This window comes from Saccopteryx leptura, chromosome 5 (assembly GCF_036850995.1).
Source record: "Saccopteryx leptura isolate mSacLep1 chromosome 5, mSacLep1_pri_phased_curated, whole genome shotgun sequence".
NCBI classification, from domain to species: Eukaryota; Metazoa; Chordata; class Mammalia; order Chiroptera; family Emballonuridae; genus Saccopteryx; species Saccopteryx leptura.
In genome coordinates this window covers 166,705,619-166,733,062 of record NC_089507.1, presented here as the reverse complement: position 1 = coordinate 166,733,062, position 27,444 = coordinate 166,705,619, and the positions used below count along the sequence as shown (strand labels likewise).

The 27,444-nt window shown below is 40.6% G+C and overlaps 1 non-coding gene and 1 pseudogene across 1 annotated transcript; one reads left to right on the top strand and one right to left on the bottom strand.

The window, feature by feature from the left end:
* The window catches only part of LOC136406602 (prefoldin subunit 4-like), a 61,736-nt pseudogene that overhangs the window by 5,817 nt on the left and 28,475 nt on the right, over positions 1 to 27,444 (bottom strand).
* Positions 1,153 to 1,228, top strand: TRNAV-GAC (transfer RNA valine (anticodon GAC)). Its single transcript has one exon. It is a non-coding gene; the product is annotated as a tRNA-Val (tRNA).

Sequence of the window (27,444 nt, the reverse complement as noted above, 5' to 3'; positions counted from 1 at the left end):
ATCTCCATGGGGAAGTGAAATAAAAGACAGGATAAACAAATGGGACTATATCAAACTAAAAAGCTTTTGCACAGCTAAAGACAACAAGAACAGAATAAAAAGACAAACTACACAATGGGAGAACATATTTGACAATACGTCTGATAAGGGGTTAATAACCAAAATTTATAAAGAACTCGTAAATCTCAACACCAGGAAGACAAACAATCCAATCCAAAAATGGGCAAAAGAGATGAATAGACACTTCTCCAAAGAGGACATACAGATGGCCAACAGGCATATGAAAAAATGCTCAACATCACTAATCATTAGAGAAATGCAAATTAAAACCACAATGAGATATCACCTCACACCAGTCAGAATGGCGCTCATCAACAAAACAACACAGAATAAGTGCTGGCGAGGATGTGGAGAAAAGGGAACCCTCCTGCACTGCTGGTGGGAATGCAGACTGGTGCAGCCACTGTGGAAAACAGTATGGAGATTCATCAAAAAACTGAAAATCGAACTGCCTTTTGACCCAGCTATCTCACTTTTAGGAATATACCCCAAGGACACCATAGAACAGCTCGAAAAGGAGAAATGCACCCCCATGTTTGTGGCAGCATTGTTCACAATAGCGAAGATCTGGAAACAACCCAAGTGTCCGTCAGAGGACGAGTGGATTAAAAAGCTTTGGTACATATATACTATGGAGTACTACTCAGCCATAAGAAATGATGACATCGGATCCTTTACAATAACATGGATGGACCTTGATAACATTATACGGAGTGAAATAAGTAAATCAGAAAAAAAACTAAGAACTACATGAATCCATACATAGAAGGGACATAAAAATGAGACTCAGAGACATGAACAAGAATGTGATGGCAACAGGGGTGGGGAATGGGGTTTGGGGGCAGGGGGGATGGGGTGAAGAAGGAGAGAGGGGTTGGGGGAGGGGAGGGGCACAAAGAAAACCAGATAGAAGGTGACAGAAGACAATTTAACTTTGGGGGAGGGGTATACAGCACAATCAAATGTCAAAATAATCTAGAGGTGTTTTATCTCAACATATGTACCCTGATTTATCCCTGTCACTGCATTAAATTAAATAAATTAATTAAAAAAAAAAAGATCTTATATCTTTCTAAAAAAAAAAAAAACGATGCCCTGGCCGGTTGGCTCAGTGGTAGAGCATCGGCCTGACGTGCAGAAGTCCCGGGTTCGATTCCCGGCCAGGGCACACAGGAGAAGCGCCCATCTGCTTTTTCCACCCCTCCCCCTCTCCTTCCTCTCTGTCTCTCTCTTCCCCTCCCGCAGCGAGGCTTCATTGGAGCAAAGATGGCCCGGGCGCTGGGGATGACATAGCGATGCCCCGGAGGGGCAGAGTGTCGCCCCCTGGTGGGCCAGCCGGGTGGATCCCAGTCGGGCGCATGCGGGAGTCTGTCTGACTGTCTATCCCCGTTTCCAGCTTCAGAAAAATACAAAAAAAAAAAAACAAAAAAAAAAAAACGAGGCACATGTAAAATGATGCTCCTTTTCTGCAAATGGTTTTAAAAGAGAACTGAATAATGTTTTATCATTAAAAATGACTGCATCTGTTTCTCAAAGGAATATATCTAATCTGGCTAGTCAGATTAAAAAAAAACTTGAAAATACTGCAGCTGCAAAAGACCTCTGGGAAAGAGATGTATCAGTTTGGAACATTCCACAAAACCAATGGGAAATAAAAAATAGTCCTTGAAGGCAGTAGGAAAATAACTCCATAGTGGTGACATGCTGTTAAGAAAAACATATTTTTTCTATAAAAGTCATAACACTGGTATATGAGAAAAACTGACATAAAGTTTACCGTTCACTGACCACACAGCAATTGTAAGACTATTTTCAGTAAAAAGCAACATGGGGTGATCAGACAATTCTCTTTCATAGAAAACAAGTATAAACCTGGACAGAATTGTTCTAGATAACCATTCCAAGGAACTAAAAATGAACAAAAGAACACAACAAACTGTGAAGATTTCCCTCTTGAAAAAGTGCTACTGGCCTGACCAGGCAGTGGCACAGTGCATAGAGCGTTGGCCTGGGATGCAGAGGACCCAGGTTCAAAACCTTGAGGTCACCGGCTTGAGCGCAGGCTCATCGGCTGGAGCACAGGCTCACCAACTTGAGCGTGGGGTCACTGGCTCAGCTGAAGTCCCCCAGTCAAGACACATATGAGAAAGCAATAGATGAACAACTGAAGTGCCGCAACAACAAGCTGTTGCTTCTCATCTCTCTCTCTCTTCCTGTCTGTTGCTCTCTCCTGTCTGTCTGTCTGTCCTTGCCTGTCCCTCTCTCTCAAGAAAGAAAGAAAGAAAGAAAGAAAGAAAGAAAGAAAGAAAGAAAGAAAGAAAGAAAGAAAGAAAGAAGGAAGGAAGGAAGGAAGGAAGGAAGGAAGGAAGGAAGGAAGGAAGGAAGGAAGGAAGGAAGGAAGGAAGGAAGAAAGAAAGAAGAGAAAGTGCTATACTGTATACTGTATGTAGGAGAACGAGGTGGCCTCCTTGCCTAGAAGGGTTCCCATCCCTTCCACACATGGCGAGGCCCAGAACCTGCAGCCTCACTTGTGAAAGGAAATAGTAAATTTAGTTTAGAGCCAGCAGCAAAGACCCACTGCTCTACTGATGAAAACAAGGAACTCAGTTCAGGGCAGCTAGAAATTTAATGGGGAGATCCTAGAAGTCAGCAAGCCATAGAAAGACCGAGAAAATAAACTCACCACGTGTGCATGACTGTCTACGAACCTATGCTGTGATAGGCTGGCAAGAAATTTGAAAGCAAAGGGAGATTTGGGAGCCTGCTTAGGACTTGAATGCATTCCTTAACTCACACACAGCTGAGGCAGCAGCAAGAGGAGACCCTATAGGCTCAGAGTGTCTGGAGCATGAATTTGGCCCAAATCATTATCTGATGTCTCAAGTGCAAAGAAGTAAGGAGAACCCTAAGAAGCCAGCAGTAGTCTACACATCTGTTTTCCCCTATCTTATAATTCATTGCTCCCTCTGCTCTAGCATGACACTGGTTTTCAGGTAGCTTTGGACACTTGGGGATGAGGGATAGAATCATTTATATAAATCATAGCTACCTAAGCATAAGGAGCTGTGGTTAGGGTAGTGATGGGCATGCACTATAGAGTATAGAGTAGTTAGCCTGACCAGGAGGTGGCGCAGTGGATAGAGCGTCAGACTGGGATGCAGAGGACCCAGGTTCAAGACCCCGAGGTTGCCAGCTTGAGTGCAGGCTCATCGGGTTTGAGCAAAAGCTCACCAGCTTGAGCCCAAGGTCACTGGCTTGAGCAAGGAGTCACTCAGTCTGCTATAGCCCCCCTGGCCAAGGCACATATGAGAAATCAATCAATGAACAACTAAGGAATCTCAACGAAGAATTGATGTTTCTCATCTCCCTCCCTCCTGTCTGTCTGTCCCTATATGTCCTTCTCTCTGATTCTCTCTGTCTCTGCCACAAATAAAAGAGTTAGTTAATAGAGATAGAAAGAAGAAGGCAAGACATGTTTCTCACCCTACAGAAAGGAATTTGTAACAGTTATGTTGTAGAAATGTACTCACTGGGGAGAAAGGCACAGGAGTGTTTAAATCTAAAGAGTTCCTGCAAGAGTTGGTGGATACATACTCCTCTGCCTTCCTGAGTGACAATCAAAATGGTGTGTAGTTCATAGGACAAGAACCTGGACCAAAGTAGCAAAGTACACTGATACAATATTCCATGGCTTCCCTATTGTGTTCAGAAATCATGTATGGTTAAATATTGCCTCCATCTTGCAAGAAATAAATGAACTACCTAGCCTCTGATGCCTGATCAGATTGATACACAACCAAGAGTAGCCTCATCTAGGCACTGAGCCCTGAATCTTGGCTCTGCAAGGAAGAGGTTAGCATCTGCTTTGATTCATGTTGCTTGGTTCAGAAAACATTTTGTTCATCTCTCTGTTAATGTGGGAATTCAATGTTGTGATCACCCTGGATGAATTAAGTATTTGTGATGTTTCTTATTAAGTTGTTGACTTCCTGCAGCTGTTGAAAAGTCTCTAATTCACATTGGCTGGAAACATTAGAGGCCTGGCCCTCTTGTTCACATTTTGCTTCTCAGCACTAACATGGGAGTGGTAAGGACATGCACATCTCCAGCCAGATTGGCTAGATGAAAGTTTGCAAATCCCAATTTACTTATGTCATTTTTGATTAAACAGGGCAGTTGAACACAATGATCATCCCATTTTGCTTCAGAATTAACTTGAAGAAAGTTTGGCTTTGAGAATGAGAAAATAGGGCCTGCCATGTTGTACAATTAGGGAATGTGAGAATAAAATTATAAGGTGCTGAAGAAGGAATACAAGGAGGTCTGTATTGGTGCCGTAAGGTCATGTGACCAAGGCTCACTGGCTCTCATTGGGAAAACATTTATCATTTGCTGTTATTCTTTGTTTTAAAATGTCTGTGACCAATAGTTCTCTTATAGCATCCTCTGAACTTACTGCCACCTACCTACCTTTGATAGTTAAATGTTCTTCCAAATGTGGTCACCAGGAATTTTTTCAGTAAGAATTCTCATTCATTGACTTCTTTAAAATTATACAACCCAAATATAACCCAACTGAGGTCCAAGATGTGACTTGTTTGTCTTTGTGTCTCAAGCAAATGTTAATGGACACTCTGAAGACATGCAGATAAAAAATGGAATGCAAGAATATTGATTAAAAGTGGCACGAAAGCCCTGGCTGGTTGGCTCAGTGGTAGAGCATCAGCCCGGAGGATGGATGTCCCAGGTTTGATTCCCGGTCAGGGCACAGAAAAGGCCCATTTGCTTCTCTACACCTCCCCCTCTTGCTTCTCTCTTTCTCTCTCTCTATCTATCTATCTATCTATCTATCTCTCTGTCTCTTCCCCTCCTGCAGCCATGGCTCTACTGGAGCAAGTTGGCCCCTGACGCTGAGGATGGCTGCATGGCTTTGCTTCAGGCTCTGAGAGCTTGGTTGCTGAGTTACAGAACAATGCCCCTAGTGGACTTGCTGTGTAGATCCTGGTTGAGGTGCATGTGAGAGTCTGTCTCTCTGCCTCCCTTCCTCTCACTGAATAAAAAAAAAAAGTGGCATTGAAAGCAATCTTATACAGGATCAATTCTCATGCAACCATATTGTCACCTCAGCCATGGCACTTTCTGGCTCCCATTCTCATATCTCAAGTCCTTGCCCTAGGCAACACTCAAGCTCTCACTGCCCTTTTCTTTTGCAGAACAAGCCTCTTTGGACTGCTTAGTTCAATGAATCAGAGACATTTTGAAATTCTTACTTTCTTTAAAGCTCATAAAGTATCTCCCAAGTGATCCAAGAATGGAGTTAGGAGAGAAGAAATGTGGCATCTATCACCATAGTCATTAGATTCTTTTTTTTAAAGGTTGTTCAGGACCAGAATTATCCTTTTTCTCTGAGTGGTGCAACTAAGACATGAACATCATTCCTCCAAGAAATATATTCAATAATGTGATGGGATCCTGAATTGTTTCTTGAAGACCATTTTTCTTTCCTTTCCTCATCTGGATTAAAACCTCATTAGCATGAGAATTCTGTTTTCTGCTTTAGCTTTGTTGTCAACTCAAGAGAAAGTATTTCTTAATATTTCATCATCCTCAGCGTCATATAACAGCATATAACAGCTCTTATATGGTTGTAACAGCTGTTATAGCCATCCTCAGCATCAGGGGCCAACTTGCTCCAGTAGAGCCATGGCTGCAGGAGGGGAAGAGATAGATAGAGAGAGAGAGAGAGAGAGAGAGAGAGAGAGAGAGAGAGAGAAGCAAGAGGGGGAGGTGTCGAGAAGCAAATGGGCCTTTTCTGTGCCCTGACTGGGAATCAAACCAGTATTCTGCTGATGCAGAATTACCATCAGCTCTCACAGTCTTTGCCTTCTCTTTAACTTGATTACCTTTTCCTTTTCTCCACATAGGTTGTACATTTTCTTCAAAATCAAGCTCAAACATCTACCTACCTATCAAAAAGTATTGTCAACTCTGCTTAGCACACACATGTATTTTTCTTCCTTAAATTCTCACTGATGGCACATTTATTGGTACTAGCTTAAAAATAAATTCAACTAAGTGAATTTGAGATCTTACTGGCTTTATTGGATGATTTGCAAACGGGCCAGCATCCCATCTAGCAAACAGAGAAGCGCTCCAAGGAAGTGTATAAAAGGGGAAGGGTTTAATAGGCAGATGGGTCAAGGAAGTTATTAGAACAAGAAAATAAATGATTATTTCAGGCCTGGTCATCTTCTTTGGGGGAAGAAAGGAAGGACAGGGGTTTTATTATGCAGATTACCTCACTAATGCTTATTTGGAAATGTCTGATTGTTTAATGCTCACATTCCTAGGAGAGATAAAAACTGCAAGTAAGTCTTGGTTTGCTGTTATGAGAGCTAAGGATCCATTTGGGACCTGTTATTTCTTTCTTTTTTTCTCTTTTTTAAAGATTACTTAATGACAAGTTTAATAACAGGACATTAAAACCCCTACATTTGATATAATCATTATGCAAAATAAATAGATGAATACTGTCTTCTTTTAAAAATATAAAATAAATAAGGTGTGAAAATAAGCAAGTTTTCACTAAATATATGGAATTTTTAATGAGAGAGACAGAGAAAGAGAGAAGGACAGATAGGGACAGACAGACAGGAAGGGAGAGAGATGAGAAGCATCAATTCTTGATTGCAGCACCTAAGTTGTTCATTGATTGCTTTCTCATATGTGCCTTGACCAGGGGGCTCCAGTTGAGCTAATGACCCCTTGCTCAAGCCAGCGACCTTGGTCTCAAGCCAGCAACCTTGGGCTTCAGCCAGCAACCTTTGGGCTTCAAGCCAGCAATCATGGGGTTATGTCTCTCATCCCATGCTCAAGCCAGCAACCCCACATTCAAGCTGGTGAGTCCATGCTTAAGCCAGATGAGCCCACGCTCAAACCAGATGAGCCCATGCCCAAGCCAGAGACCTCAAGGTTTCAAATCTGGGTCCTCAGAATCCCAGGCCAACACTCTATCCACCGCGCCACTGCCTGGTCAGGCAAATGAAGTTGTTTTTTTTTTTAATGAGAGTTTTGCTTTCCATATTATTTGAAGAAAGAAAATTATTATTTGGACAATATTTAACTTTATTAAACAAAATTTTTGAAATATTATACAATGTTGAGCTTCATCAGCTTCAAGGTTTCTATTGCTCCAAATTTTGCACATAACTGAACTTTCAAATCTGCTATTGGGCAAATAAGTTATTTTTTCTCACTCTTAGTATTAAAGATGGCCGTTGCCCTCACGTGATACAGCTAAATGCCCTTCTTGCTTGGGAAGGGGCTTGGTTATACTAATGTGTGTTGGGGAAGGGCTTTTGCACCAAAAGGTATTAAAAGGAGGCGCTAGGAGGCCATTTTAGGGAGAGTGGCCACGTTCTTGTAGAGAGGAGGAGCCTATGCTATAGCAGGAGAGAGAGGCCATGTGGAGGGTATGAGGCAGCCAAAATGGCATAATGGGGGAAGAAGAAGCCAGTTCGTGGAGGAGAAGGAGATGGCAAACAAAGGTGAATAAGACTGATGAAGTGGAAGCCTTTGATTCTAGGAAAACTCGGATGAGTCAGTGGCTTTGGGAACCCTGAATGGAAAGGGAAGTATTTTCCACTGTGTGTATTTTCTTGCCTTCTGGGTGCAAGCTTGGATTAAAGGAAAATGGACCACCAGGTTTTGACTCTGTTGATTCTATTGCAGGAATCAAAAGAGGACAAAAACACCCAGACAACTTGATGAAGGAAGTAGGATTTATTAAAGCTGGCGGAGCACGTGAGATTTGCAGCTCCAAAACACGGGCTCTCCGAAGTTGATTTTCTTACAAGTTATATACCTTCACAGTATCTAACCAATGAGCACATGATTTCTTTGTTTAAGGTTTCCCGGGACTCAGGGAGAGGGGAGAGAAAGTTTCGGTGGGGTAAACAAGGGGGAAGGAGTTTCCAGATCACTGGCCATAGTAACATACAGATCTTGCTGTTCTTGTTTTGCATTGTAACTATGGGATATAGATAATTTATCACAGGCTGACTCGATTATCCCAGCTGGTTCCTTTCCCTTGTATTCTGTTTCTTCCTTCTGGGAAAGAAAAGGGCCTGGCCCTCCTTCCACAATTCCTTACTGTCTATCTGAATCAAATGCGACCTGCATTGGCAGGGCGGCTGTGATGATGGCCGCGAATAATGGCCTTACATATGCTAACACAAGCTGAATTGATTCCACTCTGGATTTTTTTTTAGATGAAAGGAGGGGAGATAGTGAGGCAGAGTCCCCCATGTGTTTGACCAGGATTCACCCAGCAACTCCATCTGGAGCTAAAACTTGAGTACCAAGCTATTTTCAGCACCTGAGGCTGAGATCAACCAACCTATCCTCAGTGCCCAGGGCCACGTTGGAACCAACTATGCTGTAGGAGAGGAAAAGGGAGAGAAAGGGTCAAGGGAAGAAGCAGATGGTTGCTTCTTCTGTGTGCCTTGACTAGGGCTTAAACCCAGGACGTCTATATGCCAGGCCAACACTCAATCTATTGAGCCACCAACCAGGGCCTCCACTCTGGATTCTTTTTTTTTTTTTTTTTCTGAAGCTGGAAACGGGGAGAGACAGTCAGACAGACTCCCACATGCGCCCGACCGGGATCCACCCGGCACGCCCACCAGGGGCAACGCTCTGCCCACCAGGGGGCAATGCTCTGCCCCTCCGGGCGTCGCTCTGCCGCTACCAGAGCCACTCTAGCGCCTGGGGCAGAGGCCAAGGAGCCATCCCCAGCACCCGGGCCATCTTTGCTCCAATGGAGCCTTGGCTGCGGGAGGGGAAGAGAGAAACAGAGAGGAAGGGGGGGGGGTGGAGAAGCAAATGGGCGCTTCTCCTATGTGCCCTGGCCGGGAATCGAACCCGGGTCCCCCGCACTCCAGGCCGACACTCTACCGCTGAGCCAACCGGCCAGGGCTTCCACTCTGAATTCTAAGGTGTCAATTTCTTCGTGAAAATTTTTCTTTGCTTCTTCTAACATTTCTTGTCTTTCTTCTTGAGAATGGCTAATGAAAACGTCACTAATCTGATAAGGTATCACTAAGCAGTTGTCATCAGCAAGCATGATGTCTTTGCAAGCATCTATATTTTGGAGTTGTTTCTTTTTTGTGTCGATTTCTTCCTTCAGCTCTGTGATTCTACTTGTATTCCATGCAAACCTGTTTATCTTTTGCTGATCTTCAAAAGTAGCATTAACATCTTCTGTAGCTACCTTCTTCATAGTGGCCACTCATTATTTCTCTTTTAATACTTGGCAGTGAGTCCAGGCCAGGTAGGCAGTCGGTTAGAGCATCCTCCCAAAATGCCAAAGTTGCAAATTTGATCACTGGTCAGGGCACATAAAAGGATCAACCAATGAATGCATAAATAAGTAAAACAACAAATTAATGTTTTTCTCTCTTTCTTCTTATCTCTCTAAAATATCAATATATTTAAACATAATAATAATCTAGTCAGTGAAAGTATAAAGTTTGGTTTCAGGGTGGCATTTAAAAGGAGAGCCCTCTTTAAAACTAAACTGCCCCTCACCCAATTTCTTAGCCAGGCTCAAAGCAGCACATTTTCCTCCCCCCTATGAGGTTGTAGTTAATTGGCTTGCTATTCTCTCACTCAATGGCTTCCCGGCCTTCATTTTGAAATGTAGATCTTTGCAAAAGTCAGGGAAAGCATACAGTGAAAAGGGACCTGAGTGTTAGAGGAGATTTAAATCACAGTGTTTATAAAAGCCAGGCTACAGGCCTAATGATGCTGCCTTCTGATAGCAGCCATCTAAGGGATCAGCACCTTCCCCCCCCACCCCCATTTCAAGGGCACTGCAAATCAGTGGGAGGAGGGAGGGGGGACTGGCCTGCTTGAAGCCTGAGCCTGCCAGGCCGGCCTGGGACCTTGTGAACTAGCACAGGCCTCCTTTAGACAGTTGAGCCCAGAGATAAACCATTTGGAGAAACTTTGGCACCTCTTCAATCCACATATAAAAACACATTACTTTGTACCTATAGAGGAGTGACGGTGACATCAGCTGCTTTTTTCCAAGACCCCTGACTAAACTATAAATACCCTATTGCAACACCCCCTGGGGCCTACACAGCATTTGGGCCCATCTTGGCACACCTGCACCCATGAGTTTTAAATAAATAGTCCTTTTGGAACACACCAGCCTTGTGTTTTCAGTTCAGCTCTCCCCAGTGCCCACCCAGAGACCTGGGAAGGGGTCTAGCCTGTCAGTTATCTCATATGGGATAAGGCAGTCCAGATGGAGTTCTCTCCAGGTCAGACCTTGTTGGGGTTGTATACCCACCTACCAGTTGCCAAGAGAAGTTGAAAGGAGGCCTTTCCTTTTCCCGAGTGGACTGGCCACCCGCAGCTTTATTTGATGGTATATTTCACTGTTCTCTTCCTTGGTTTGCACTAAGGATCTATCATTTGTCTTCTTGATAAAATTGTGAGGAATTACACCCACCTAGGTTTTTTTGTTTCTTTGTTTTTATTATTATTAATTTTAATGGGGTGACATTGATGAATCAGGGTACATATATTCAGAGAAAACATCTCTAGGTTATATTAACAATTGATTATGCTGCATTCCCATCACCCAAAGACCAATTGTCTTCCGTCACCTTCTAACTGGTTCTCTTTGTGGGTCTTCCCTCCCCTAAACCCCTCCCTCTCCTCCCCCCCCCCACCCTGTAACCACCAAACTCTTGTACATGTCTCTGAGTCTCATTTTTATGTCCCACCTATGTATGGAATCATATAGTTCTTAGTTTTTTCTGATTTACTTATTTCGCTCAGTATAATGTTATCAAGGTCCATCCATGTTATTGTAAATGATCTGATGTCATCATTTCTTATGGCTGAGTAGTATTCCATAGTATATATGTACCAAAGCTTTTTAATCTACTTGTCCACTGATGAACACCTGGGCTGTTTCCAGATCTTCGCTATTGTGAACAAAGCTGCCATAAACATGGGGGTGCATTTTTCCTTTTGAAACAGTGCTATGGTGTTCTTGGTGTATATTCCTAAAAGTGAGATAGCTGGGTCAAAACGCAGTTTGATTTTTAATTTTTGAGAAATCTCCATACTGTTTTCCACAGTGGCTGCACCAGTCTGCATTCCCACCAGCAGTGCAGGAGGGTTCCCTTTTCTCCACTTCCTCACCAGCACTTATTCTGTGTTGTTTTGTTGATGAGCACCATTCTGACTGGAGTGAGGTGATATCTCAATATGGTTTTTATTTGCATTTCTCTAATGATTAGTGATGTTGAGTATTTTTTCATATGCCTATTGGCCATCAATATGTCCTCTTTGGAGAAGTGTCTATTTATTTATTTTGCCCATTTTTTTGATTGGATTGTTTGTCTACCTGATGTTGAGTTTTACAAGTTCTTTATAAATTTTGGTTATTAATTCCTTATCAGACATATTATCAAATATATTCTCCCATTGTAGAGTTTGTCTTTTTATTCTGTTCTTATTGTCTTTAGTTGCGCAAAAGCTTTTTAGTTTGATATAGTCCCATTTCTTTATCCTGTCTTTTATTTCACTTGCCAGTAGAGATAAATCAGCAAATACATTGCTGAGAGATATGTCAGAGAGTTTACTGCCTATGTTTTCCTCTAAGATGCTTATGGTTTTACAGCTTACATTTAAGTCTTTTATACATTTTGAGTTTATTTTTGTGAATGGTGTAAGTTGGTGATCTAGTTTCGTTTTTTTGCAGGTAGCTGTCCAATTTTCCCAACACCATTTGTTGAAGAGGCTGTCTTTACTCCAATGTATGCTCTTACCTCCTTTCTCAAATATCAGTTGTCCATAAAGGTGTGGGTTTATTTCTGGGTTCTCAGGTCTGTTCCATTGATCTATATGCCTGTTCTTATGCCAGTACCAGGCTGTTTTGAGTACAATGGCCTTGTAGTATAACTTGATATCCAGAAGTGTGATACCTCCCACTTTATTCTTCCTTTTCAAGATTGCTGAGGCTATTCATGTTCCCTTTTGGTTCCATATAAATTTTTGGAATACGTGTTCTATATTTTTAAAGTATATCATTGGTATTTTAATTGGTATTGAATTGAATTTATAAATTGCTTTGGGTAATATACACACTTTAATGATGTTATTCTTCCTAACCATGAGTACGGTATGTGCTTCCACTTGTTTGTATCTTCCTTGATTTCTTTTATCAATGCTATATAATTTTCCAAGTACAAGCTTCTTTAATCTCTCTGGTTAAATTTTTTTTTTTTCATTTTTCTGAAGCTGGAAACAGGGAGAGACAGTCAGACAGACTCCCGCATGCGCCCGACCGGGATCCACCCGGCACACCCACCAGGGGCGACGCTCTGCCCACCAGGGGGTGATGCTCTGCCCATCCTGGGCGTCGCCATGTTGCGACCAGAGCCACTCTAGCGCCTGAGGCAGAGGCCACAGAGCCATCCCCAGCGCCCGGGCCATCTTTGCTCCAATGGAGCCTTGGCTGCGGGAGGGGAAGAGAGAGACAGAGAGGAAAGCGCGGGGGAGGGGTGGAGAAGCAAATGGGCGCTTCTCCTGTGTGCCCTGGCTGGGAATCGAACCCGGGTCCTCCGCACGCTAGGCCGACGCTCTACCACTGAGCCAACCGGCCAGGGCCCTCTCTGGTTAAATTTATTCCTAGGTACTTTATCTTTTTGGTTGCAATGGTGAAGGGAATTGCTTCCTTAATTTCTCGTTCTGACAGTTCATTGTTAGTGTATAAAAATGCATCAGATTTCTGAGTATTAATTTTATATCCTGCCACCTTGCTAAATTCATTTATCAGGTTCAGTAGTTTTTTGACTGAGACTTTAGGGTTTTCTATATACAATATCATATCACCTACAAATAATAATAGTTTTACTTCTTCTTCTCCAATTTGGGTGCCTTTTATTTCTTTCCCTTGTCTGATTGCTGTGGCTAGGACTTCCAAAACTATATTGAATAAGAATGGTGAAAGGGGCACCCCTGACTTCTTCCTGATCTTAAGGTTATTGCTTTTGATTTTTGCCCATTGAGTATGATGTTGGCTGTGGGTTTGTCATAGATGGCCTTTATCATGTTGAGGTATGTTCCCTGTAGTCCCACTTTGCTGAGAGTTTTGATTATAAATGGGTGCTGGATTTTATTAAATGCTTTTTCTGTATCTATTGAAATGATCACGTGCTTTTTCTCCTTCCTTCTGTTTATGTGATGAATCACATTGATTGATTTGTGAATATTGTAGCAGCCTTGCCTCCCAAGAATAAATCCCACTTGATCATGGTGTATGATATTTTTTCATATATTACTGGATCCAGTTTGCTAATATTTTGTTGAGGATTTTAGCATCTAAATTCATCAGGGATATTGGCCTATAATTTTCTTTCTTTGTGTTGTCTTTGCATGGTTTTGAAATCAGAATTATGCTCGCCTCATAAAAGGAGCTTGGAAGTCTTCCTTCCTCTTGAATTTTTGAAATAGCTTGAGAAGGATAAGAGTTAGTTCTTCTTTGAATATTTGGTAGAAATCACTTGTGAAGCCATTGGGCCCAGAACTTTTCTTTTTGGGGGAGTTTTTTTTATAACTGTTTTAATTTCATTTGTTGTAATCAGTCTGTTTAGGTTTTCTGATTCTTCCAGTTTAATTTTTGAAAGATTATATGTTTCAAGGAATTTTTCCATTTCATCTAGGTTGTCTAGTTTTTTGGCATACAGTTCTTCATAGTATTTTCTTACAATATTTTGTATTTCTGTTGTGTCAGTTGTTATTTCTCCACTCTCATCTCTAATTTTTTTTTTTTTTTTCATTTTTCTGAAGCTGGAAACAGGGAGAGACAGTCAGACAGACTCCCGCATGCGCCCGACCGGGATCCACCCGGCACGCCCACCAGGGGCGACGCTCTGCCCACCAGGGGGCGATGCTCTGCCCATCCTGGGCGTCGCCATGTTGCAACCAGAGCCACTCTAGCGCCTGAGGCAGAGGCCACAGAGCCATCCCCAGCGCCCGGGCCATTTTTGCTCCAATGGAGCCTTGGCTGTGGGAGGGGAAGAGAGAGACAGAGAGGAAAGCGCGGCGGAGGGGTGGAGAAGCAAATGGGCGCTTCTCCTGTGTGCCCTGGCCGGGAATCGAACCTGGGTCCTCCGCACACTAGGCCGACGCTCTACCGCTGAGCCAATCTCATCTCTAATTTTATTTATTTGAGTCCTCTCTTTTTTTTTTCTTGGTGAATCTGGTTAAAGGTTGATCGATCTTGTTTACCTTTTCAAAGAACCAGCTCCTGGTTTCATTGATCCTCTGTATTGTTTCTTTAGCTTCTATGTCATTTATTTCTGCTCTGATCTTTATTATTTCCTTCCTTCTACTACCTCTGGGCTTTACCTACTGTTCTTTTTTTAGTTCTTTTAGATGCAGGGTCAAGTTGTTTATTTGAGCTTTTTCTAGCTTCTTAAGGTATGCCTGTAATGCTATGAACTTTCCTCACAGGACTGCTTTTGCTGTGTCCTATATATTTTGAGTTGTTCTATGCTCATTATCATTCATTTTCTGAAATTTTTTTATTTCGTCATTGATCTCATTGTTAACGCATTCATTATTTAATAACATGCTATTTAGTTTCCAAGTGTTTTAGTATTTTTCAGTTTTTCTGTTGTGGTTTATTTCTAGTTTTATGCCATTGTGATCAGAGAAAGTGCTTGATATGATTTCAATCTTCTTAAATTTCTTGAGACCGCTTTTGTGCCCTAACATGTGGTCTATCCTAGAGAATGTACCATAAGCATTTGAAAAGAATGTTTATTCTGCTGCTTTAGGGTGAAAGGTTCTGAAGATATCTATTAAATCGAGTTGATCTAATGTGTCCTTTGTCTGCTGTTTCTTTGTTAATTTTCTTTCTTGAGGATCTATTTAGTGATGTTAGTAGGGTATTGAAATCCTCTACTATTATAGTATTGCTGTTGATCTCACCCTTTAAATCAATAAAAGTATGTTTTATATATTTAGGTGCTCCTATATTAGGTGCATAGATATTTAATACAGTTATGTCTTTCTGTTGGATTGCTCCCTTTATCATTATGTAGTGACCTTTATCTCTTACTATATCTTTTGTTTTAAAGTCCATTTTGTCTGATATAAGTATTGCTAACCCAGTTTTTTTTTATTTCCATTTGCGTAAAATATTTTTTTTCATCCTTTTATCTTCAGTCTGTGTGCATCTTTTGTTTTAAGGTATGTCTCTTGTAGACAGCATAGACAGCATATGTACGGGTCCCATTTTCTTATCCATGCAGCTACCCTATTTCTTTTGATCAGATCATTTAATCCATTTATGTTTAAGGTTATTATTGATATGTAGTTGTTTATTGCCATTTTATTATTTAAAGCTGTATTCCTCTTTTGCTATATTCTTTTTCCCCTTTGATCTGTTTACAACAGGCCCCTTAACATTTCCTGCAGCATTGGTTTGGTTGTAGTAAATTCCTTGTTGTTGTTTTTTGTTTGTTTGTTTGTTTGTTTGTTTTTGTCTGGAAAGCTTTTTATTTTTCCTTCAATTTTAAATGATAGATAGAGTATTCTTGGTTGTAGACTCTTGTTCTGCATTACTTTGAATATTTCTTGCCATTCTCTTCTGGCCTTCTCTTCAAGTATATCTGTTGAGAAGTTGAAAGTCATCCTTGTGGGGGCTTCTTTGTAAGAGATAGCCTTTTTTCTCTAGCAACTTTTAATATTTTCTCTTTATCACTTAGCTTTAGTATTTTAATTATGATGTGTCTTGGTGTAGATTTCCTTGGGTTTCTCTTTAATGGAGTTCTCTGTGCTTCTTGAACTTGTGAGATGTTTTCCTGCCTTAATTTAGGGAAGTTTTCAGCTATGATATGTTTGAACAAAGTCTCTATCCCTTGTTCTTTCTCTTCTTCTCCAGGAACCCCTATGATGTGGATGTTATTTCTCTTCATGTTGTCACAGAGCTCTCTTAGAGTTTCCTCAGACTTTTTGAGTCTCTTTTCTTTTTCTGCTCTGCTTCCGTGCCTTCATTTATCTTGTCCTCTAACTCGCTGATTCAATATTCCACTTTATCCATCCTGCTTTTAATTCCTTCCATTGTGTTCTTTATTTCTGATATTGTATTTGTTATTTCTGACTGATTCTTTTTTATTATTTAAATGTTCTTTTTTATATTTGCTATCTCCTTATTTAGGTGTTCATAATAACCTTCTATTGTTGTTCTAAGATCTTTGAGCATCCTAACAATCATTATTTTAAACTCTGCATCTGGTAATTTGGGTATATCTGATTCATTCAGGTCCTTTTCTGGGGATTTCTCTTGATTTATTTGTGTTGCATTTCTCTGCCTTCCCATTTTGTCTGTGTAAAAGAAGGTTTTGGCCACTGGAGTCCACTGGGTGTGGCCTCTGTGTTCTCTAGGTGTGACCTGTCTGCAGGCCCACCATCCCCTCTACTGCAGCTGCCTAAAGTGTTCAGGTATTGGGGTTGCCAGTGCCAGCCCACTGGGGCTGTTGCTGTGGTTTCTGCCTCTCCTTCATGGGAGGGTCTGTGATCACATGCTCCAGTGTACAAGCCTTGGCCTTTGCCCCGCCCCCATGGGTGGGGTTATGCTCAGTGCCCCATTGCAAGCCTTGGCTCTGAGGGCAGGGTTGAGCACCTTTGCTCAGCTATGGGTCTTTGCCTGATTCCGGGCTTTCGCCCTGGCCCTGCATGAGGAGCCCACTCATGGGAGAGCTGCAAGCCTTGGCTCCACAAGGCTGGGTCAGGCTGCATGCCCTCGCTCAGTCGCGAGCCTCTGCCTGTTCTGGGATTTCGCTCCACCCCCACGGGAGGAACCTGCTCCTGTGTCAGGCCGCATGCCTCAGTACCCACAGGCCAGGGGAGGCTGTGCTCCTGCACCTCTTCTCAAGGGCAGGTCTCCACCCCTTCTGGGGCTCCTGCCCTTCCCCTGCAGGTGGGATTGCAGGCGGCCCGCTGCTGGGCTTGACCACTTTTGCACGTCCCCTTCTCCCCAGCTGGACAAGTCCAAGCTCACACCTGGGCCTCAGTTGTGGCCAGCCAGCTTCCACCCTTGCTGACAGAACTGCACTTCCGCATCCTGCCACCACCCGCCCTCAGGCGAGCCCTCAGCCATGTGGGTGGGGGCACTGCAATTCAGACCCTAACATTCAATACTGTAGTCCTGAAAGCTCCCTCCTTCTAAACAACTCTGCTCTAAGTACTGCAGGAGAGCTTGTTTGGCTGATGTCATGCTTCCCTTTGCTGGTATTGCTGTTCCCAGGAAAAATATTCACTTCAGATTTGGGGAGTAACTCAGCCCAGGGGTTAGGGTGGCTGTCTCTCAAAGTGTTTCTCCCTGTGCCTCCCAGATTACACTCTCTTCCCATTGCTCCAGTCCTCTCCTCTCTCCCCATCCCCCAGAGCCCTTGGGTGAGTGGTTGTGAGCGAGGTTTTCTGCGTGGTCCCTTTAAGAATCCTGGGTCTGAGAAATCAATCTCTTTCTCACAAACAGTATCCTGACTTGTTTCCAGCTAAATACTGTCCATAAACCTCTTCTAGGCTCTGGGGCTACAGGCTGGGGTTTTATTCCTGGGACTCAAGACCCTCCCCTCTCTGCTAAACTCACTTCCCACCACGTGAGTCTCTTTGGGCTGCCATTCACTCTGGGGAGCTGGGAAGCCCTCTCTGCAATTCCACTTTTCCTACCAGTCTCAGGGTGGCTTCCTTAGTGTTCCTTGGTTCATGAGTCCTCTTAGTTTAGTCCAAAGTTGGGTTTTCCTGATGATGGTTCTTAAAATTAAGTTGTAATCCACTTTGGTTCTAGGAGGTGGAAGTTGGTACATCCGCCTACTACATCGCCATCTTGTCCTTCCCCACACCTAGGTTTTAATCTCAGCTGGGCTAATTACTAGTTAGTTGAATGATCTTGGCTGAGTTACAACTCTTCTCTGAACATTGATTTGCTAGTCTGGAAAATTCAGTCAATCATTCAAGCAGTGTCTGAAATCTCTGTACCAGAAAGAGTAGAACAGACACTTAGCAAGCTGTGACCTGTTTGACAGTAAAGTTTAGATTCTATTAGATGGGACCCTTGGTTAGTTCTTTTCAAACACTGCTCACAGATTCATATGGCTTCCTGTTACCAGACTAAAGAGGCCCATTGCCAGAGCGCATCAAAGCCCAATATGACACGAACAGGAGTATGCATCCAAGAAGGTAAGGGTTTATTAGTTGAGAAGATGGCACAAGCCCAGAGGCACAGATGAGCTAGAGCACAAACACCTGGCTCCCCAATGGCTTCTAGGGGATGGGTTATATAGCAGACTCAGAGAGTTAGGGTCATGGGCTTGCTCACTGGTGGTGTTAGGGCAGAAGGTGGTTGATCACTGCATCTGGTCCTGATACCAGCCATGGCATCACCTCAGCTGGTTTCCCAAGGATGTGGTTGGTGTGATTCTGAAGCTGAAACACAGCTGAGGTCTAGATGTTATCTCTAGTTTGACTGAAACACTTTCTCTCGGTAGTCAAAAAACCTGACACTTTTTTCCTGAGATTGCTTGATGCTGACCAGGGCCTCCTTTAAGGCTTAATGATTAAGGGAGTGGACACACATGGCAGAAGGAGGCAAGTGAATCAAGATGCTGGATGAGGCCAGTTTGAATTAAAAGGAAAGAAAGGAGAAATAGTCATATTAAAAAAATGAAGTTTCTGCATAGTTACATTCCTGCTTCTATAAACAATATATGTAAAGAATATTAGGATTCACAAGAACACCTATAGGACCTCTTTGAGATCCATAGCAACCCCATAGGTGAGTAGGATGTAAGAGGAAATCAAAGCTTGGTAAGGTTGTGGAATTTACTCACGATCACAAACCTAGAAAGAAGCCAATCTCCAGTTGCAGGGGACCCCAAATGCCCTTAACTTCAAGATGGAGGAGAAGGCATGGAAAGTTAGTGTTTAATGGGTGTTGAGTTTCAGTTGTGCAAATTGAAAAGTTCTGGAGATGGATGGTGGTGATGGTTGCATAACAATGGGGTGAGCTTAATATTACTGTACTATCTGCTTAAAAATGGTTAAGATGGTACACTTCAAGTCCATCCATGCTCTCACAAAAGGTAAGATTTCCTTCTTTTCTCAAGGCTAAGTAGTAGTCTGTTGTGAAAATGTACCACAGCTTTTTTATCCATTCATCCAAATCTTGGCCATTGTAAATGACACTGAAAAAAGAAGGGAGGGGCTAGCTAGAAGAGGATAAAATGGTAATGGAAGGAGACTTGACTTGGGATGGTGGACACAAAATACAATATGCAGATGACCTATTATAGAACTGTACACCTGAAACATATAATTTTATTAATCAATATCACCCCCATAAATTCAGTTAAAATTTTTAGAAAAGAGCATATAGAAAAAAATCTTAAAGAAAAATACAATTTAATTTAAAATGTATTTCCTCAAAAAAAATGGTTAAGATGGCCAATTTTATGTTATGTGTAATTACCACAAATTAATATTCTTTAAGTGAGTATGTAAAATATCTAAAACATACACAGTATGCACTCAATTCGTGATAACTATCTGTTACCTCTTTCCCCACATTCTGACACTCATTCTCCTACAGTTACTGTAGAGCTGAGATTCTGCTAGACACAATGTTAATGAAGTACCATTTTGTTTTATAAAAACATTTTATTTAAATTTTCTACCTAAAAGATATTTGTTTTCACTTCTACAACTTTGAGAGAACACTGAGAAAGCTAAAATGATGCAGTAGGCTGGCATGGGCTTTGGGCTGGATTTCCGATATCTAGCTCATTAAACGAAAACGTTAACAAGGGGCAGTGTAGCCTCTGTGTTTGAATTTGGAGAGGGACAAAAATCTTATAAAGAGCAAAGGAATTAAACACAACTGTAGTCCAACCCTTTCTTTAATTTCTCTTGCTACAAAAAATATCCCTACCCTGTCAATGGATGTGTAAACTATTTTATATTTTCTTGAGAGCATCCATGTGTGATTTGGTTACCAACACCACCCAATAAGAAAGAAAATATTTCTCCTTTAGAGATGAGTAAACCAACAGCACAGCTCAAAAAGTTTTGACTAAAGTTCTCCTGATAGTCAAAAGCTAAGTGACAGAGCCACACTTGCACAGTTTAATTTCAAATTTCTTCACGTTTCCTGGGACTCACAGATGTTGAACAGTTGTTGCAATTTGTAAAGCATGAACTCTGCCCTAGCAAATACAAAGATAAGATTATTCTCTCTGACAATGACATCATTGTACTGTTACAAATCCAAAGCAACCTCAAAGAACAACTGAACTGAAGTTGTAATCTTTTTTAAAAAATTTTTTAAGATTTTTTATTTATTCATTTTAGAGAGGAGAGAGAGAGAGAGAGAGAGAGAGAGAGAGAGAAAGGAGGGAAGAAGGAGTAGGAAGCATCAACTACCATATGTGCCTTGACCAGGCAAGTCCAGGGTTTTGAACCAGTGACCTCAGCATTCCAGGTTGACGCTTGATCCACTGCACCACCACAGGTCAGGCTGACATTGTGAGCTTTAAGATAAAAATAGCTTAATAAAAAATATGTCATATTTCAAAATAATGACACTTGGCAGAACTATACCACTGTTTAAGAGCAGTTAATGGAATTAATATAGTGTGTTTTAAAAAAAATACTGATTATATTATCTACAACTGAATGTGTTACAAAATATAGTGGTAAGGGTGAATTGTGCTCCCAGCCAGATTCACATGTGGATGCTGTAATCCTAAGGTGATTATATTTGGAGATAGGGTTTTTGGGAGGTAATTACCGTTAAATAAAATCATAAGGGTGGGGTTCTATTCAGAAAGGACTGGTGCTCTTAGAAGGAGAAAGAAAAATCTCTCTCTCTCTTTCTCTTCACAAGTAGGCACCCAGGAAAGGCCATGTGAGCACAGAGAAAAGGTGACTTTCTGCCAGTGAGGAGGAGCACTCTCACAAGAACCCAACCATGGTGGTAACCCAGCCTCAGACTTCCAGCCTCCCCAGCTCCCAAGTGGATTCAGGTGAAAAACAGTCAAGTCAAGGAACTCTTCCACAAAGCCCCTGCAAAGAATAAAGCCATAAAAATAATAAAATTAAATGAGAGATTTGTAAGATGAAACATGTCAAAATATTATCACAAGTTCCTTCGAAGAAGGAATAAATAGAGGGATGATCCTAACCTGTGGTGGCGCAGTGGATACAGCATTGACCTGGAATGCCAAGGTCACTGGTTTGAAACCGGGGGCTTGCCCGGTCAAGGCACATATGGAGTTGATGCTTCCTGCTACTCCCCTTTCTCTCTCTCTCTCTCTCTTCTCTCTACAGTGACTAAATCAAGTCTTAAAAAAAATAAATGGAAGGATGAAACTATTTGAAGACTACTAACTGAAATTTCCTAAAATTAAAGAAGATGTACGATTCTAAATTAAAGTGTATATAGCACAAAATAAGGGAGATACAAAAAACAAATTCACACTTAACCACATTGTCATGAAATTTCAGATCATCAAATACAAAAAGGAAATTTTAAAACCCTGTTTGAGGAAAAGCAGATGAACCACAGAATGTAGAAACCATATTGTCTAGGATCTTTTCAACAGGAATATTGTACATGAAACAAGACCAGAGTGGTGTTTTCATTGTGTTGAACAAAAAGAACTCTGAAGCTATAAGTTTATACCAGCTGAACTGCCATTTAAATGTGACACTGAAACCCAGACCTCCAAAGTCTGCCAAACATTTTCTTGAAATATTCTTGGAAAAAGTATTAGACCAGAAGAGAAACATAGTGCTGGAGAAAGCAAAGACCTATGAGAAGTATAAAGGAGCCTGTAGCTTTGTGAGCTTTGTTTGTTTTTTTCTTTCTTTGTTTAAATAAGCAGGACTACTGCTCACCCCAACTAGTGTGTTCATAACATTGCAGAACTAAACTCAGGATGCCAACAAGAGGGGAAGAGGAGGAAGGACCAGATACAATTAGGAGTAAATCAAGATACAGTCGTCCCTCACCATATCACAGTTCACTTTTCGCAGTCTCACTGTATCGCGGATTTTTAAATTGTATATATCTAATTTTGTATCGCAGATTTTTTTATATATCGTGGGATTTGCAGTATATAGGTATTTTTACATATTTATTATTTTAATTATTTTTGCAGCAAAATAAGTGTGGAAAAGTTTATAAATAGTGTGGGAAAGGTTAATAAGAGTGTGAAGAGGGTTTATAAAGCCTTAAAATTATATATATAAATAATAAAATAAATATAAGATCTCTACTTTATGATTTTTTTGCCTATCATGGGGGGTCCTGGAACCTACCCCCACAATAGAAAGGGGCCACTGTAGTGATCTTTTTAAGGCAAGAACATAGAAATAATAAGCGTACTTGATGGCAAAAAATAAACATATGTACAAGTCATACTGAGTAAACTCTAATCAACAAAGCAAACAAAAGAGAATAAAACTGGGGGACCTGAAGATGACAGCAGTGTAGGCAGATGCACAGACTTCCAACTTTCACCACCAAACTGGAACAAATCAATTTTTGAACAATCAGCTTGAAAAACCAACTCTGGACTACAAGAACAGCTCTCAAAAACAAGGAGCAAAGAAGAAGCCACAACAAACCTGGTAGGGAGCACCTGAATCTCCCCTGCTTACAGGGATGGAAGAGAGGGTGAGGCTAAGAGCCCAGAGGGACTCTCACTCCAGGGAAAAGAGAGAAAATACTGCTCACAGCCACTTGCCTGGCGACCAGGGAGCAAGGTGTGTTGAAAGGACCAGCTTATCTTCCAAGTGGAAAGAGGAGAGAGAGAGACAGATGGTGAGGAGAAGAGGAATACAGGGGATGACCTAAAAAGCTGACTCATCCAGTGCTGGAGGCGGCCATAGCTGGGAGAGGGACGGATACTTCCACAAAACAAAAGACTGAATTGCTTCTGGATCACAGATCCCCAGAGATCTCTCCAGCTTCAATCAGCACAACAAGACACAGCTGAAAACAAGAAATGGGGAGGAGGGGCAGTAAATCAGGTCTCCATGGAGATCTGAGATATACCTCCCCCTACTGAAGCTGAGAAAACACCCTGCCCCCAGAGAGATTAATTGGTAGAAGAGGCCTTAAGAGTCTCAGGTTACACCAACCACATTCCTGGATACAGTTTCAAGGAAGCCCCCTGCTGAGATCAGTAAACAAGACTATCACCTGTTAAGAAAACAAACAAATCAAGACTTCAAAGCAGCCCAAAACCACAAGTGGATTACAAATAATAGCTGATGCCAACCCAAGAAGACCTAGAAATAACACAATTGAAAACTGGAGGCAGACAACACCAAGCCTAGACTCAACCAGCTCTACAAACAAAACACCCAAACACAGACATAATGAGAAGACAAAGAAGTGCAATTCAAATGAAACCACAAGAGAAACCATCAGGAGATGAACTGAGTGACATGGAAATAACCAAACTTCCGGATGCAGAGTTCAAAATAATGATTGTAAGGAAGCTTAGGGATCTTAGAACAATAATGGATGGTCATCACGAACACCTAAATAAAAAAATAGCAAGTATAAAAAAGGATATTTAAATATTAAAAAAGAATCAGTCGGAGATGACAAATACAATATCAGAAATGAAGACCCCACAATGGAAGGAAATAAAAACAGGATGGATAGAGCTGAAGATTGAATCAGCGAGTTGGAGGACAACTTGAATGAAGGCAAGAAAGCAGAGAAGAAAAAAGAAAAGAGACTCAAAAAGTCTGAGGAAACTCTTAGAGAGCTCTGTGACAACATGAAGAGAAATAATATCTGCATCATAGGGGTTCCTGAAGAAGAAGAGAAAGAACAAGGGATAGAGACTTTGGTCAATCATATCATAGCTAAAAACTTCCCTAAATTAATGCAGGAAAAACTCTCACAAGTTCAAGAAGCACAGAGAACTCCATTAAAGAGAAAGCCAAAGAAACCTACACCAAGACACATCATAATTAAAATACCAAAGCTAAGTGATAAAGAGAAAATATTAAAAGCTTCAAGAGAAAAAAAAGTTATCACCTAAAAAGGAGCCCCCAGAAGGATGATATCCAGCTTCTCAACAGAAATACTTGAGGCCAGAAAGAAATGGCAAGAAATATTCAAAGTAATGAAGAACAAGAACCTACAACCAAGACTACTTTATCCAGCAAGGCTATAATTTAAAATCGAAGGAGAAATAAAAAGCTTCCCAGACCAAAAAAAAAAAAACTCAAGGAATTCATTACAACCAAACCAATGCTGCAGGAAATGTTAAGGGGCATGGTGTAAACAGATTAAAGTGAGAAAAGAATATAGCAAAAGAGGAATACAGCTTTAAAGAATAAAATGGCAATAAACAACTACATATCAATAATAACCTTAAATGTAAATGGATTAAATGATCCAATCAAAAGACATAGGGTAGCTGCATGGATAAGAAAACAGGACCCGTAAATATGTTATCTACAAGAGACACACCTTAAAACAAAAGATGCACATACAATAGATTGAAGGTAAAAGGATGGCAAAAACCATTTCATGCAAATGGAAATTTAAAAAAAGCTGGGGTAGCAATACTTATATCAGACAAAATGGACTTTAAAACAAAAGATATAGTAAGAGATAAAGAAGGCCACTACATAATGATAAAGGGAGTAATCCAACAGGAAGATATAACTATTATAAATATATATGCACCTAATATAGGAGCACCTAAATATATACAGCAGACTTTAGTGAATATAAAGGGCGAGATCAACAGCAATACAATAATAGTAGGGGATTTTAATACCCCACTAACATCACTAGATAGATCCTCAAGAAAGAAAATTAACAAAGAAACAGCAGACTTATAGGACACAATAGATCAACTTGATTTAATAGATATCTTCAGAACCTTTCACCCTAAAGCAGCAAAATACACATTCTTTTCAAGTGCTCATGGTACATTCTGTAGGATAGACCACATGTTAGGGCACAAAAGTGGTCTCCACAAAGTTAAGAAGATTGAAATCATATCAAGCACTTTCTCTGATCACAATGGCATGAAACTAGAAATCAACCACAACAGAAAAGCTCAAAAATTCTCAAACACATAGATATTAAATAGCAGATTGTTAAAAAATGAATGGATTAAGAATGAGATAAAAGAAGAAATAAAAAATTCCTAGGAACAAATGACTATGAGCATACAACAACTCAAAATATATGGGACACAGCAAAAGCAGTACTGAGAAGGAAGTTCATAGCACAACAGGCACACTTTATGAAACTAGAAAAAGCTCAAATAAACAACTTAACACTGCATCTAAAAGAACTAGAAAAAGAACAACAAGTAAAGCCCAAATGTTGTAGAAGGAAGAAAATAATAAAGATCAGAACAGAAATAAATGACATAGAGGCTAAGGAAACAATACAGAGGATCAATGAAACCAGGAGCTGGTTCTTTGAAAAGGTAAACAAGATCAAAGAACCTTTAACTAGACTCACCAAGAAAAAAAGAGAGAAGACTCAAATAAATAAAATTAGAAATGAGAATGGAGGAATAACAACTGAAACAACAGAAATACAAATAATTGTAAGAAAATACTATGAAGAACTGTATGCCAAAAAACTAGACAACTTAGATGAAATGGACAAATTCCTTGAAACATGCAATCCTCCAAAAATTAATCTGGAAGAATCAGAAAACCTAAACAGACCAATTACACCAAATAAGGTCAAAATATTTATCAAAAAATTCCCAACAAAGAAAAGTTCTGGGCCTGATGGATTCACAAGTGAATTCTACCAAATATTCAAAGAAGAACTAACTCCTATCCTTCTCAAGCTATTTCAAAATATTCAAGAGAAAGGAAGACTTCCAAGCTCCTTTTATGAGGCAAGCATAATTCTGATTCCAAAACCAGGCAAGGACAACACAAAGAAAGAAAATTATAGGCCAATATTACTGATGAATATAGATGCTAAAATCCTCAACAAAATATTAGCAAACCGGATCCAACAATATATGGAAAAAAATCATACACCATGATCAAGTGGGATTTATTCTGGGGAGGCAAGGCTCATACAATATTTGCAAATCAATCAATGTGATTTATCACATAAACAAAAGGAAGGAGAAAAACCACATGATAATTTCAATAGATGCAGAAAAAGCATTTGATAAAATCCAGCATCCGTTCATGGTCAAAATTCTCAGCAAAGTGGGAATACAGGGAGTATACCTCAACATGATAAAAGCTATCTATGACAAAACCCACTGCCAACATCATACTCAATGTGCAAAAGTTAAAAGCAATCCCCTTAAGATCAGGAACAAGGCAGGGGTGCCCCTTTCACCACTCTTATTCAACATAGTCCTGGAAGTTCTAGCCAAAGCAATTAAACAAGAAGAAATAAAAGACATTCAAGTTGGAAAAGAAGAAGTAAAACTATCATTATTTGCAGATGATATGATATTGTATATAGAAAAACCTAAAGTCTCAGTCAAAAAACTACTGGACCTGATAAATGAATTCAGCAAAGTGGCAGGATATAAAATTAATACTCAAAAATCAGAGGCATTTTTATATGCCAACAATGAACAGTCAGAAAGAGAAATTAAGGAAACAATCCCCTTCATTATTACAACCAAAAAAATAAAGTACCTAGGAGTAAATTTAACCAAGGAGACTAAAGACTTGTACTCGGAAAATTATAAAACATTGATAAAAGAAATCAAGGAAGATACAAACAAGTGGAAGCACATACCTTGCTCATGGATAGGAAGAATAGACATCATTAAAATGTCTATATTACCCAAAGCAATCTATAAATTCAATGCAATACCAATGACATACTTCAAAGATATAGATTACATATTCCAAAAATTTATATAGAACCAAAAGGGAACACAAATAGCCTCAGCAATCTTAAGAAATCTTCCTGATATCAAGTTATACTACAAGGCCATTGTACTCAAAACAGCCTGGTACTGGCATAAGAGCAGGCATATAAATCAATGGAATAGAACAGAGAACCCAAAAATAAACCCACAGCTCTGTGGACAACTGATATTTGACAAAGGAGGTAAGGAAATACAATGAAGTAAAGACAGCCTCTTTAATAAATGGTGTTAGGAAAATTGGACAGCTACCTGCAAAAAAAATGAAACTAGACCACCAACTTACACCATTCACAAAAATAAACTCAAAATGGATAAAAGACTTAAATGTAAGCCATGAAACCATAAGCATCTTAGAAGAAAACATAGGCAGTAAGCTCTCTGACATCTC